General features: G+C 38.2%; 1 pseudogene; it reads right to left on the reverse strand.

Moving 5' to 3' along the window:
* Positions 1-5,447: 5,447 nt before the first annotated feature.
* Positions 5,448-15,056, reverse strand: part of LOC111535624 — an 86,462-nt pseudogene continuing 76,853 nt past the window's right edge.

Consider the following 15,056-nt stretch of genomic DNA (forward strand, 5'->3'; position numbering starts at 1 on the left):
GAGAGAGAAGCCAGAAATCTGACTGGTAAGAAATTCTTACCCTTTTGTCAGCATGCCAGACTTTTGGGTTCCCTTTCCCTGAGCAGCCCTAGTGATCTGGTTTGCAGCACCATCGCCCTGGGGGCCAAGCTGCATCATAAAGGAAAATTATTTTTTTGTTGTTCTGGCTGGAGCAAACTACGTGTGATAAAACATAGACATTAGCCACTCTGCTTAGCACTCAATATTAAACTAGCAAGGCTTAAATTTGCCCCCAGATGGGCCCTGTCATCTTTAATCCAACCTCCGACTTAGAGTTTCAACACATGGTCTCTGGGCAAGAGGGTCGCCCTGAATAATAGAAAAGATAAGAAAGGGGGCTGGGCGTGGTGGCTCATGCCAGTAATCCCAGCACGTTGGGAGGTTGAGGTGGTCAGATAACAAGGTCAAGAGATGGAGACTGGCCAACATGGTGAAACCCCCATCTTTACTAAAAAACAAACAAACAAACAAACAAAAAACTTAGCTGGGCGTGGCGGCACACATCTGTAGTTCCAGCTACTAGGGAGGCTGAGGCAGGAGAATCACTTGAACCTGGGAGGTGGATGTTGCAGTGAGCTAAGATCACGCCACTGCACTCCAGCCTGGCAACAGAGCAAGACTTTGTCAAATAAATAAATTAACTAGTAAACAAATTAATAAAATAAAAATAAGAAGAGAAATGAAAAGTAGAGAAGGAAAGTATTGCCGTGGCAGGGTGGGGAAAGCAAAATGATCAGGGAGGCCAGAGAAAGACCCACCCATTGCAGCGACATTGAAAAGTTCAGGCGGCTACTGTCGTCTGGCAGGGGTCTTTTTGAAGCAGTCCCATTAGCTCTTAAGTTTCCCCTTTTGGAGGAGGAAAATGCTCCCTATGTCCCTCGATCCTGCACATGCCTAATCCTGTCACCCACAGCCATCAGCAAAGAGTGCAAGGCAGATTAATCCAAAGAGAATAGCAGTTAACATCCCATAGTGCCGAACCTGTTCTTAGCTGAGAGGGACTTTACCGAGAGGGGCCTCTAACCCCCTAAATCTTAGAAGGGACTCTAACACTCCTAAGTTGGGCCTGTAACCCAAGGTCAGTCAAGTGTCCTTGCCTTTTATGAAGAGGGGCCTCTAATCCACTCTCTCTTAGGAGAGACTCTAACTCCCCTAAGTTGGGCCTCTAACCCAATCCCATCCTTTAGCCTGCTACCCCGCCACTTACCCAAAGTCGTCCAATCAGTGCTGCAGTCTATTTCCTTTGGGTTGGGGAGGTTTCTTCAGTATTGTCCTTTTGTAGTTCATGAGAAAGATGTTACTGGACCCCACCACTTACCCAAAGTTAGCCTTTTGGTTGGGGGTGTCTGTAGTATAATCACTTCCGTGGTCACCAGAGAGATGTTACAGGACCCCAACACTTATCCAAAGGTAGCCATTGGGTCAGGGTTTCTGCACTATAGTCCCTTCTGTGGTCGTCAGAAATATGTTACAGGAAAGGGATCCTGACCCCATGTCCCAAGAGAGGGTTCTTGGATCTCACTCAAGAAAGAATTCAGGATGAGTCTGCAGTGCAAAGTGAAAGCAAGTTTATTAAGAAAGTAAAGGAATAAAATAATGGCTACTCCACAGACAGAGCAGCTGCACTTGTCTGATTAGTGGTTGTACTCATCTGTGTATGTTTCCGCTGTTTCTGCACTTGTCTGATTCTGCCTAAAAACTTTCTCTTTATTTTAGAAGATCAGTTTATCAATTTCTCCAAAAAGAACACCCTCTGGGATTTTGATTTGAATCGCTTTGAATCTATAGCTCAGTTTGGGGAAACTGTATCTTAAGCATATTGACTCTTTTGATTCACGAACAAGGTATATCTCTTAATTTTATTTCAGTCTTAAATTTTCTCTCAGCCATCTTTTGTACTTTTCAATGTGTTATAGGTCTTGAACTTCCTTATTCAGATTCTTCCCTTTGCAGTTAATATTCTTCAATACTATAATACATACCATTAAAAATGCCAATCCAAGTTTGTATTGCTGATGCACAGAAATACAAGTAAATTTTATATCGATTTTTAATTCTGCAACTCACTTATTGTTTCTAGTAACTGTTTTATACAGTCTATCAGATTTTCTACGTGAAAGATTATGTTATCTATGAATCATACAGTTTTACTTCTTCCTTTTCAATCTGGATGCCTTTTATTTCATTTCTTGTCTCATTGCACTAACTAGATTCACCGGGACAGTGCTGAAGAGAAGTGAGTAGGACTGATATCCTGGCCCTTTTCCTTATCCGTGTGTGTGTGTGTGTGTGTGTGTGTGTGTGTATTATATATATATATATAGTGTGTGAAAAATTGACTCACACAATTATGAAGGCTGAGTCCCACAGTCTGCCATTTACAAGCAAGAAGGAGACCAGAAACCAGTGATGTACTTCAATCCAGATCCAAAGGCCTGAGAACTAGGGAAGCAGATGGTGTAAATCCCAGTTTGAGGGCAGGAGATGTGGACTGAACATAAATATATGTGTGTAAACATGTATGTTGGTACGTGTGTGTGTACGCTATGTGTATATCCTAAATGCAGTTCTGATAGTTTCTATTTTATTTTATTGTGTTTCTTTAAAATGCTGTTCTTGCTCATTACATTCAAGATGTAAATTACATTTCATCAACAACTATGTATTTTGTGGTAACCCTAGTGGCCTATATCAAATATGTCCTTTTTGTCTAAAAAATAATGCATCTTTAAAGGTTCACATTAAACTTCAGATAAAGTGTTTGTTTTTCAAAAGACAAGAGTTAATTAATACAAACTAGACCTCGGGAAAAAGGATCAACAGGTACAGGTGCCCTCTTGTTCATTTGCCATCCTGTGTAAGGCTGTTCTTGGGCTGGGGCTGGGGTGCAGTTAAATGTCATGTATTTATGATCCATCTTCTCTCTATTTATGAGGGAAGTATGAGAGCTGTATTGGGTATGATAGTTAATTTGACCTCGAGCCTCAAGGACCCTTACTTAAGACGTCAAAAAGTTTAGGAAGGAAAAATAAAAGAGCTGTGCAAGCCCCTTTCAATACCCAAGAAACCTTGTGGCTCCCAGTCAACAGAGGCAGGAAAGCCTCAGCCTACGTAACACAAGCTGTATCCGTAGGCATGCCCGTTGCTGGGTGTGTCCATTATTGCGCATGTGCCTTGCTGTCTGCTGTCTGCGCTCAGAGCCGTGCCCTGGCAGGTGGTCCTCCTGTCCTCTTCATTCTTTCTCACTAACTGGGACTCAGCTGGTAGGTCCGCAGATCAGTCCTCCTGGGAATTTAGTTCTGAGTGAATGTCAGGGGGCGCCAGCGGGCTTTGGACAGGTCCTGCGGCACAGAAGCCACAGTCCGTGGCTTCTGAGGGAAAAGGGCCTCGCGGTGGACGTCCGGCTCCTCCCAGGTCGCGACGCCGCATGGGCCTTTGTCGTCGTGGCTGGGCTAGGAAGAGGGAGGAAGGTGGGCCGAAGAGGGGAGGAATCACGTGAAGATGGGGCGAGTGCTGGGCGTGCTGTTGGAGGTATCTGAGTGCCGAAAAGCCTGGAACTCTCTGAGGGAGGGCAGATTCCCCACTTCTCACCTGGGCAGTGGCAGGGCGAGGTGGGCAGTAAGGAAGGGGCCTGGAAACTAGGAACACTGCCGGCTGATAACCGAGGCCCCAAGGTCTGCAGAGTACCCCACGGCGGTAGAGAGTGAGGAGCACGCCCTTCACTCTGCTTCGCAACTTCACACCTCCGCCAATGACATCTCGGGAAGGAATGGGAGAGGCTGTGGGTTCCAACTTAACTTGATTTTTGGGGGGAAATGGGCCTAGTAAAGGAGAGTGAGGCAAAAGCAGTAGTCACTCCGGTTCCAATTCTCCACCTGTATTTTCCTAGATGTCCTTGTGATGGAGAGTCTAATTGTGAAACCAAAACTCACAGAGAAGTCCTCTGTCTTGCCATGAGCCTTGCCTGCTACCAGAGCCATAACATTAATGACTTCGCAAGCAGTCATATTTGGCTAAATTAGATGATACCTGAAAAATTTTGAAAATATCTTAAAATTAAGTCCCAGGGTAATTGTGAGCTTGCATGCTTTCCAATTTAGCCATGGAAGTGGTCAAATGATACACTCTTACGTACATTTTCTGAATCACGGTATGCCACTTTCAGAGTGAAACATGAGTGGACATCAAAGAACAAGATCCAGATCTAGAGAAAGAAGAGATGAGCAAGACTCTAATCATCCAATAGGGGCTGTGGTTGTGAGTATTTTAACATTTGATATTTTCTATTAGAAACTTATTTTTGTTGAACTAATATTGATATATTAATAAGGTTTTCCATGCTTATAAATGGTAATAATTGAATCTCGTGAAGTAAATATAGATATGGATGTTTGCATTCTAATGTTGCCTGGATGGTTATGTTTTTATATTCTCTATGGCTTCCTTCTCCTGCTTATTCATAACACATTGTATACATCCATTCCAGCGTGGATTAAAATAGCTTCCCAAGTTTTTAAGGGTAACTCTTTTCTTGTAGTAACTATTAAGAATAAGTATATAGAATTGTGTAGGATAAAAAATGTCTTTAGACTTATTTATGGTAAGATATATTTGTATATTGAGTGTATGTATATTATTAACATGCATTATTAATAACAGAGCTTTTTATTTGCACATGCACTCATATTCTTAGGCCCAGGAGCCACCCAGTGATGACCAGCTTCAACAACAGGAATCACCAATTGAAAATCAGGATTATACACCTGGTCAAGAGAGAGATGAGGGAGCACTGGAGTTCCAAGGTGAAGGGTGGGAAAGAAAGAATGCCTATGAATGGAGGAGGTGTATGTATATATCATGTATTATAATATGGAAGTAAAAGGAGGGAAAAAGGCAATAGAAAGAGATCTCAAACATTTCCTGAAAATTGGCTGGAAAAGTGAAGAAGGCATAGTTTGCAGCTGGGGGCAGTCCCTTAGTATAATTCATTCGACCTTCAAGACTTACTTATTATGCTTGCCAGAGTGCTTCATTAGCAAATCCAGGGAAACTATGTTTAATTTTAGTCAGAATTGTATACTATTTCACTAGTTAAATTTGATCTTAGAATATTGTCTGTCCTTTTTAGTAATTATATTAAAAGTTTAAGCAACTTGTAATAGCATATGCAGAGTGCTAAGGTGTTATATATATATATATTATAGATCACATATATGAATATATATATCATATATATATCTCATATCCACACTAGTTCACACCTTGGATTAAACTAGCTTGCATAGAGATATAAATCTATATATGATATGTGATATACACATCACATATGTATATCATATATAACACCTTGGGTTAAACTAGCTTGCATAGAAATATAAATCCCATTTGATAAGTAAGAAAACTGAGACTCAGAGATTGTGTCTTACCAAAGGGCACTTCACTGGTGGAGAAATAATTTGTATTTTATTCCAAAGTATGTATTCTTCTTACCATCTAGGTTGCTGTAAGAAAAAGTGAATAATTTTGCTTAAACTGTTTAATACTAAAATGTCTATACTGTGAGATAGCTCAGTACTGGCATAGGAATAGACCCAATTCAGTGGAACAGAATGTGATTCCAGAGAATGACTCAATGAATGATAGCCACTGTTTACTTTGATTGAAATTTGTTTATGGAAGGTTTAGTTAATAGCTGAACAATTCAGGATATTGGCATATAGGTAGCTGGTTCAGTATAATTTTTAAGTGGCTTTTAAAAGGTGGTTAAATCCTCTTATGGCTAGAAACATCAAAAGATTAAGTACCTACAATTATCATAAAACAAGTAGTTCTTCCAGGTATGGCATTCTGGAGCAAAATATTTACATAGCTCAAGCCGTAGATTATTTTAGCAATTCACTGTTGAAAGAGTCCCAGAATTATGATGACAATAATACCCATTAAATTCTTCCCATTCCACTTCCCATTATTCTTGCTGGAAGTCAATGATTTTGCTGTAGTCACAAATAATTTTGCTATTGTTTGAAGAACTTCGTTATATATGGAATTCATTTATGGAAGGTAACATATAAGACCTTTGGACCGAAAAGTAACTTTATTTTAACTAAGTAAGTTTCTTGTTACCTCCACAGGTTATGGGTGTCATGACTATAAAATATGTCATATGCTTACAAATCCATTCAGCTAATTCTTCATAAAATTATATTTTAAATGTAATTTAAATCTTATCCACGGTGTAAATTTCTGATTTCCTGGATAGCTGATGTTTATTCCCCGTATGGCGCTATGGTAAAATATAAGGACAGCACATGTTTTGTGCTTTGTTCTTATAATGTCATTTAAAATGGAGGTTTTTGTAATGCAGGAAAACAAATATATGAAGTCCAATCCATCCACAGCCATACCACCCTGAATCCACTCTATCTTGTCTGAAGTCCAATCCTAGTTGCTGTTAATGTTGTCAAAACTAACTCTTGTCTTCCTGAACTCCAACACAGTTGTCATTTATTCTTTTTTATTTTTAATTTATGTTTTGAAAAAATATAAAATTTACAAAATGTTGCAAGACTATTATAATCAGCTCATATGCTTTTCACCTAGATTAACTAACGTTTACAGCTTTGCCACATTGATTTCATACCCACTATTCTCTTATATAGCCATATTCTCTTGGATAACCCCTGTATTTTTATTACATTTGGGGAATTCAACAATGAAAAATGCAGTTGTTTAATATATAGCTTATATTCAAATTTCCCCAGTTGTCCCAATAATTTCCCTTATAGATTTTTTTTCTCATTCCAAGATCATGCATTACATATAGTTGTCAATCCAATTTAATCTCTTTTAATCTGGACCAGTTCTTCACTCTTTCTTCGTCTTTCAGGACACTGGTATTTTTTAAGAGAATGGACCAGTTGCTTTGCAGAGTGTTCACCAGTATGGGCTGTATTTTTAAATACTTTTTTTTTTTCATTCAACATTTATTTGCAGTGACTCATGCCATGCAATATGTAGGTTTTAGGGATGTAAATATAATGAGAGAGATGATTTCAGCCTTGAGCTCATAATCTAGTTAGACAGACTCAAATGAATCACTAATTTGAAATGATAAGTACAATAATTTATACCTACAGAGGGTTCAACTAAGCTGTCTGGGGCAGTTGTGGGAAAAGAAAAGGGTGATAACATTTGGAAAACTTTGTTTTCTTTTTCTGATAAGACTCCTGAAATAATGTTCTTGAAATTCTTTTTTTTTTTTTTTTTTTCTGGGTTGAAAAACTTTTTTTTAATTTTTTTTAATTTTATTTTTTTTAATTATTTTTTTATTATACTTTAAGTTCTAGGGTACATGTGCATAACATGCAGGTTTGTTACATATGTATACTTGTGCCATGTTGGTGTGCGGCACCCATCAACTCCTCAGCACCCATCAACTCATCATTTATATCAAGTATAACTCCCAATGCAATCCCTCCCTCCTCCCCCCATGATAGGCCCCGATGTGTGATGTTCCCCTTCCCGAGTCCAAGTGATGTCATTGTTCAGTTCCCACCTATGAGTGAGAACATGCGGTGTTTGGTTTTCTGTTCTTGTGATAGTTTGCTAAGAATGATGGTTTCCAGCTGCATCCATGTCCCTACTCAAAAGAAGACATTCATACAGCCAACAGACACATGAAAAAATGCTCATCATCACTGGCCATCAGAGAAATGCAAATCAAAAGCACAATGAGATACGATCTCACACCAGTTAGAATGTTCTTGAAATTCTTATGCATTGCATGTATTACCACACTAGCCTATAGGCTTTTATTTCATAACATTGAGGGAGTGAATATTATCATTCTTTTATTTATATTTTATGTTTTACAACTTAAATTAGTAACCTTTTTTATTTTTACATGCTAGACCTGGCAGCCTATCTCTGGGAACTGACTCGGTCAAAGACTGGGGGTGAACGTGGAGATGGTCCTAACGTCAGGGGAGAATTTCTGCCAAATCTGGAGCCTGTTAAAATACCAGAAGCAGGTAAGTTATTCATTAAAAATGCCAATTATGGGGTTTCTGTTTTCAAAAATACTATACATTTTATAATACAGTGGTGCCACTACTGCTAATATAATTTAACAGAGTTCATATATAAAGATTCTTTGAAAGATAGTTCAGTCCCCAAAAGCCTGAACAAACAGAATCATAGATTCTACCACATTGGGTCAAAGTCACATTCAATTATAAAATGTGAAGGTACTTTCTTACTTTTTAGTATAAGTTCCTAAACCAACAGCTAATAATATCAGATACTTTTATAAAGGTCTGCTTTTAATAAATACCTAATGAATTTGTAACAGATATTCATTGCATGAAACATGCCGAGGAAATTAAGTAGGCTCTAGTCCAAGCTCTAACAAAATTTCACTGACTTTGGGCAAATTCCTTATCTTCTAAACCCATATTTGCTCTTATAAAAATGGGTCAAAATCAAATATATTAAAATTTGAGTAATCAACTTAAGTATGTTTTATACATGTTTTTTTCCAAACTTCTAGGCATTAATTATATGAGCTTCTGAATTTAATATAAACACTTAGTGTTTAGGGAAGAAATTATCTTGCATTAGTCTACTGCTTTTGCTCTACATTCCTGATCCATTCCATTAGAATATTTAGATTAAAAGTATTTTTTGGGCTATGTTCAGGAACCTCTTGAACATATACTCATAAGAAGATCATTGCCTTAAATACATATGTTATTAAAAGATAAAAATATAAAATTATATGAGGATTCAATATAAAAAATAAGAAACAGGCACAAAATAAACACAAGGGAAAAAATACATACTTAATAAAAGATAGGTATAAGTCATTAAGGGAAATAATTCAACTAGTAAATAAAAGAGATTTTCAACATATCTATGAATAGAGGATCCCCTAGTTTGCCTAATCTTGAAGAAAATGGACAAAGCCCAAGTATACACAATAAAAAATAGGAACAAGACAGGACAGATATTGAATGTGTAATATAATTAAAAGTGGATGCATTCTTGAGCTCTAAACAATTTTCACAATTTGATGCAATGTTTGATATGCTAGCAAAACATAAAATTATTTACTATACCACAGTAGTACTGAATATTTAAACATGATAACATGGATGAACTTTTAAAACTTGCCAGAATTTTCCATCAAAATTATTTATCATTTAGAAACAAAAAAAATAAGCTATTGTTTGTTTATTTGTATTTGGCTTTTCTAGATTCCTCAGTCTCTTCTCTTTCTCTCTCTCCTCCTCTCTCTCTCCTTCTGCTCCCCCTTTTGCCAAATTGTGAGAATCATTACTATTTCTTTTCAACACTTCATCTATAATGATAATAGCTTGCAACCAGTGTGATGATATAATTTATTGGACAAACTGGAATATTTTTAAATGTTCAAAGAGGGATTATTGATAATTATACTAGAACCACAGGTGAAAATAGGGACACATGGTTAACCTACTTAAAACAACCATATAAGGAGTAAACTAATCAAAAACATTTTACCATTTTCCCACAACAGAAACAAAACAAATATACTACTAGCCTTTCTATTTATGTCACTTAAGCACTTTCAAATGTAGCATTACTGTTTGAGCTATCCTATATTCAAAACATTATTTCAAATTTCTTTTGTTTCCTAAGTTTTATGTTTATGTTTGGCTAGTTGGATGTTTTTCTAAAATTACATGCAGTTTTTAGTTTCTAGTTAAAACTTTCTTTAAATAGGTTCATTTGATCAAATCATTTTGAACTCAAACTCTTTCTCATACACTAGAAAAATGAGTGGGATTTTAAAATATTGTTAATACACCTGAAAGCCTACCTTCAAAGTCTCTATAGAGGTTTAACTGGATATAAGCCAGAGGGTTACCTTGTTATAGTTCATTTCATAAAACCAAAACTATGTCTTTTTTCAACCCGTAGTGTCATCAAAAAAAGTTCTGCTAAAAAATACTCTCAACTATTATGTTTATCTTATAGGTGAAGGGCCACCATCGGTTTAAACGAAGACAAGTTGAAACTGTACATGCAGTCTTTATGTTGGAAACTTGACCATTGAAATTCTCTCAATAAAGTTTCACACTTGTCTGCAAAGAAGTCTTGTGCAGCTTATGTTAAACTAGGAATAATTAGGTGCTTCATGCTATTGAAAATTGAATGTTTTTTGAGAATTTATATTCTGTTTGAGCTGGTATATAGAGATATAATTTTACGTATTGATTTTTCTCTCCAGAAACCTTGCTAAATATGCTTATTAATTCCAAAAGTTTGTCTCTAGGTCTTTTTGATTGTTAACATATACAATCATGCCATCTGTGAGTGATAATACTTTTCAGTCTGCCTTTTAAAGTATCTTACTCTTTATTTCCTTAATTCATTTTATGTCATTGGACAGACCCATCCAGTACAATGTGGAATTGAACTGATGATAGTGGACACTCTCATCTTATTCCTGATAAGAAATGGAAAATATGCAACATTTTACTATGATTTGGTGTAGATTTTATTTGTAGATGTGCTTTATCAGAAGTTCCTCCTATTTCTAGTTTCCTGAGAGTATTCCTCTTGGATATATGTTGACTTTCCCCAAAGAGTTGTACTTCTTCGACTGATTATCATAGGATTTGTTCCTCTATTAATTTATTACTGTGGTGAATACACTAAGTACATTTAACTAACTTTGCATTTGTAGGGTAAACACAATCGGTCCTTGAAATGTTATCCTTTTTCAATAATCTATGTCCTAATATTTTCTTTAGGGTATATGTATATATCTATATATATTATGAGTGAGATTAACTTATACTGATTTCATGTACAATCTTTGACTTAGGTATCAAGATTATGCTAGCTTTTTAATGTGAATTGGGATGTAAAACTTGTTTTTCCATTCGCTGGAAATAAAATCTCTACAAATTGTGAGCTAGGCTTTCCTACGCTCATCTGTTTCTGTATGGCTTCTGTCTCTTATAATTTTACATTTTAGGACTTCAAAGGCAGTGACAAAAGGGGCAGCTCCAGGTTCCCATCCCTTCAAACCTTATGAGGCACATCTTCTCTGATTGCTTAGATGCCTTTAACGATGCTATCACTCTGAAAGCCACCTGCTCATGTTTTTATGCTGATACTTTTCTCAAAGTATATGCTTCTGAAAGTGTTGTGTAAGGAACTAACACTGTACATGATGACCTTAGCCAGTAATAGGATACTTTCATAAAAATTTAATCAACACATGAATATAAAATTGTTTGACTTAAAAGACCTTGTTCTTTCCTTGAAGGAAAGTTTCTCTTGTATCTCCTTCTGTTCTTTCTCAAAGTTAATTTAGAGATTGAGAAGGAGCAGTGACAAATCTCTTTTTTCCTCTATAAAATTCTTTATAGGCCTGATATTCCCCATATCTCACTAAGAAGCTTCCAAAGCTGCCTAATTCCAGCCTTACACCTTACTCTACACAATGACAGCAGGTTGCATCGCTGAGCCCCATTCATATCCACACACATTTATAGTTATACAAGAAAAGACCCTACCTAAAATTCACCTTGCTTAGGGAAAGACACAGGATTATAAATAGCAACTATTTCTTCTACTTGCAAGTTAAAAATATTTTCTTGATCCAAAAAGACTAAGAATCTATGGTTAAAATTTAAAAATAAGAAAAATGCAGGGTATATCAATTTTCACAAAATATGTGAGAGGTTCCTAGATGCTGGAGCTAACTGCAAAGATTAGAAGTTAGGTAGGAATGAAAGGGGTAGCTGCTGAGGCAAAATGTCTTGGGTCCTACCTACACAGTCTCTTTATAGGCTGTAGCATGAAATAGCCATGGGTTTTCATCCTGGCTGCGACACAAACTGGCTGTGTGATAGTGAGAAAGATACTTACATCCTTTGGAACCGTTTTGCATTACTAAAATATAAATTACAATATTTACATTAAAGTATTACTATGATTAATAAGTGAGATAAAGCCAGGTATGGTGGCTCATGCCTATAACCTCAGCACTTTGGAAGGCCAAGGATTGCTTGAGCCCAGGAGTTTGAGACTAGCCTGGGCAACATAGCAAGACCTCATCTCTACTAAAAATAAAATAATAAAAATAAATGAGTGAGATAACACATATGAAGTAAGCATTACAGTATAAATGGATTTGGTTCACTAGTTATAGTCCATTTTTAAATTAATTTTTTATTTCATTTACTTTTACAATTATATCTCTAGTAAGAGATACTGATTTTGAATTTCAAGTAATTACGTTATATAACCGAATGAATCTGAGCTCAGAAACTAATTTGATTTAAGTAAGCATTAACTAAATAGCAGTGTAGTTGGTATCAGACATGGCATTGTATCTAAAGTTGGTTTGTAAATGACAGAGGCCTGGCAAAGGCCACCTTAGGTCATCCTATGTGCTGAAAACTGCTCCTTGCTGTATGTGATGCCATTGAAAAGAAGTCAATGTTCTGGTCATGCAACACCACACAACTCAATATCAGAGTCTGTCTGTCAAGTGGTCAAGCAGTCCCTAAGCAACCCTGTGGTGGCTAACTAGTGCCATAAGGATCACCACTTCAATTGTTAGATTGGCTTGTTGCACATTCATAGAGTCAGCTAGTAAGAAGACAATGAGTTCAAATAGATCCAAATAGCTTACTACTTACAGACAGCGCAAGCAAGATAAGCATTGTATCAGCTTTCTGTTTCCCTAGTCCCACAGTGTGATATCAAATCAGAGGTGCTCAGTAACAGTGCAGGTGGTGGATCCTCTGCCATTGAGAAGTCCATAATCACACTTAAAGTCCGCAACCAATTTTATACCCAAAACTGTACCCTAAGGTGGGGAACAAGGAACATCTTGTGCTCAACTACTACGGAGATGGATGAGTAATGATCTCGTGTCAGCCTCCAGCAAGATAGGAGGCAAGTGAGAAAATTCCCTGTGGCAGGGTCACCAAGGCACCAAGGCTGAGACATTCCCCTGGTGTCTGGCATAAAACAAAAGACTATATGTATAGTGTTTATGAACGTAACATTTCCAATACTAGTTCCACAATGGAGGGGATGCTTTCCCTGTCTGGGTCATTACAAAAGATTAATTCAATAAATATGGCTTGCTGCTGGCTATGCTTCAGGAAATTTCTGGAATGTTGGAAATGAAGAGACCAACAAAATATGGTGCTTGCCATGGGTGATATCACATTCTCGTGGGACAGACATAAATAAACACAAAAGCAGTTGAAACACAAAGAATGAACAGGGACAAGAGATTAAGCCAAAAATAAAAATAAAAATTTTAAAAGAGACTGGGGGTGGCACACCTAAGGTGGCTGAAAGGACCAGCTCCAGCTTCCAGCTCCCAGCGTGAGTGACACAGAAGACAGGTGATTTCTGCATTTTCAACTGAGGTACTGGATTCAATTCACTGGGGAGTGCTGGACAATCGGTGCTGGTCAGCTGGTGCAGCCCAACCAGCGAGAGCTGAAGCAGGGCGAGGCATTGCCTCACCTGGGAAGCTCAAGGGGGAAGGGAATCCCTTTTCTGAGCCAAGGGAAACTGAGACACACAACACCTGGAAAATTGGGTAACTCCCACCCTAATACTGTGCTTTACCAAGGGTCCTAGCAAACGGCATGCCAGGAGATTATATCCCACACCTGGCCCGGAGGGTCCCACGCCCATGGAGCCTCCCTCATTGCTAGCACAGCAGTCTGAGATCTAACTGCAAGGCCGCAGCGAGGCTGGGGGAGGGGCGCCTGCCATTGCTGAGGCTTAAGTGGGTAAACAAAGCTCGAATTGGGTGGCACCCACTGCAGCTCAAGGAGGATGGCCTGCCCCTGTAGACTCCTCCTCTGGGGATAGGGCATAGCTAAACAAAAAGCAGCAGAAACCTCCGCAGAGGTAAATGCCCCTGTCTGACAGCTTTGAAGAGAGCAGTGGATCTCCCAGCACGAAGGTTGACATCTGAGAATGGACAGACTGCCTGCTCAAGTGGGCCCCTGACCCCTGAGTAGTCTAACTGGGAGACATCCCCCACTAGGTGAAGACTGACACCTCACACCTCACACTGTGAGGTAAACCGCTGAGACGAAGCTTCCAGAGCAAAAATCAGACAGCAACACTCACTGTTCAGCAATATCCTATCTTCTTCTGCAGCCTCCACTGCTGATACCCAGGCAAACAGGGTCTGGAGTGGACCACAAGCAAAATCCAACAAACCTACAGCTGAGGGTACTGACTGTTAGAAGGAAAACTAACAAACAGAAAGGACACACACACGAAAACCCCATCAGTACATAACCATCATCAAAGATCAAAGACAGATAAAACCACGAAGATGGGGAAAAAGCAGTGCAGAATAGCTGAAAATTCAAAAACTCAGAGTGCATCTCCCCCTTCAAAGGAACACAGCTCATCGCCAGCAACAGAACAAAGCTGGACAGAGAATGACTTTGACGAGCTGAGAGAAGAAGGCTTCAGTCGATCAAACTTCTCAGAGCTAAATGAGGAACTATGTAACCAGCGCAAAGAAACTAAAAACCTTGAAAAAAGAATAGACAAATGGATAACTAGAATAATCAATGCAGAGAAGACCTTAAAAGAACTGATATAGATGAAAACCATAACACAAGAAATACGTGACAAATGCACAAGCTTCAGTAACCCACTTGATCAACTGGAAGAAACAGTATCAGCGATTGAAGATCAAATGAATGAAATGAAGCAAGAAGAGAAGTGTGGAGGAAAAAGAGTAAAAAGAAATGAACAAAGCCTCCAAGAAGTATGGGACTATGTGAAAAGACCAAATCTACATCTGATTGGTGTGCCTGAAAGTGACGGGGAAAATGGAACCAAGTTGGAAAACACTCTACAGGATATCATCCAGGAGAACTTCCCCAAACTAGTAAGGCAGGCCAACATTCAAATTCAGGAAATACAGAGAATGCCACCAAGATACTCCTCAAGAAAAGCAACTCCAAGACACAGAATTGCCAGATTCA

The sequence above is a fragment of the Piliocolobus tephrosceles genome, chromosome 12 (assembly GCF_002776525.5).
Source record: "Piliocolobus tephrosceles isolate RC106 chromosome 12, ASM277652v3, whole genome shotgun sequence".
Lineage (NCBI taxonomy): Eukaryota > Metazoa > Chordata > Mammalia > Primates > Cercopithecidae > Piliocolobus > Piliocolobus tephrosceles.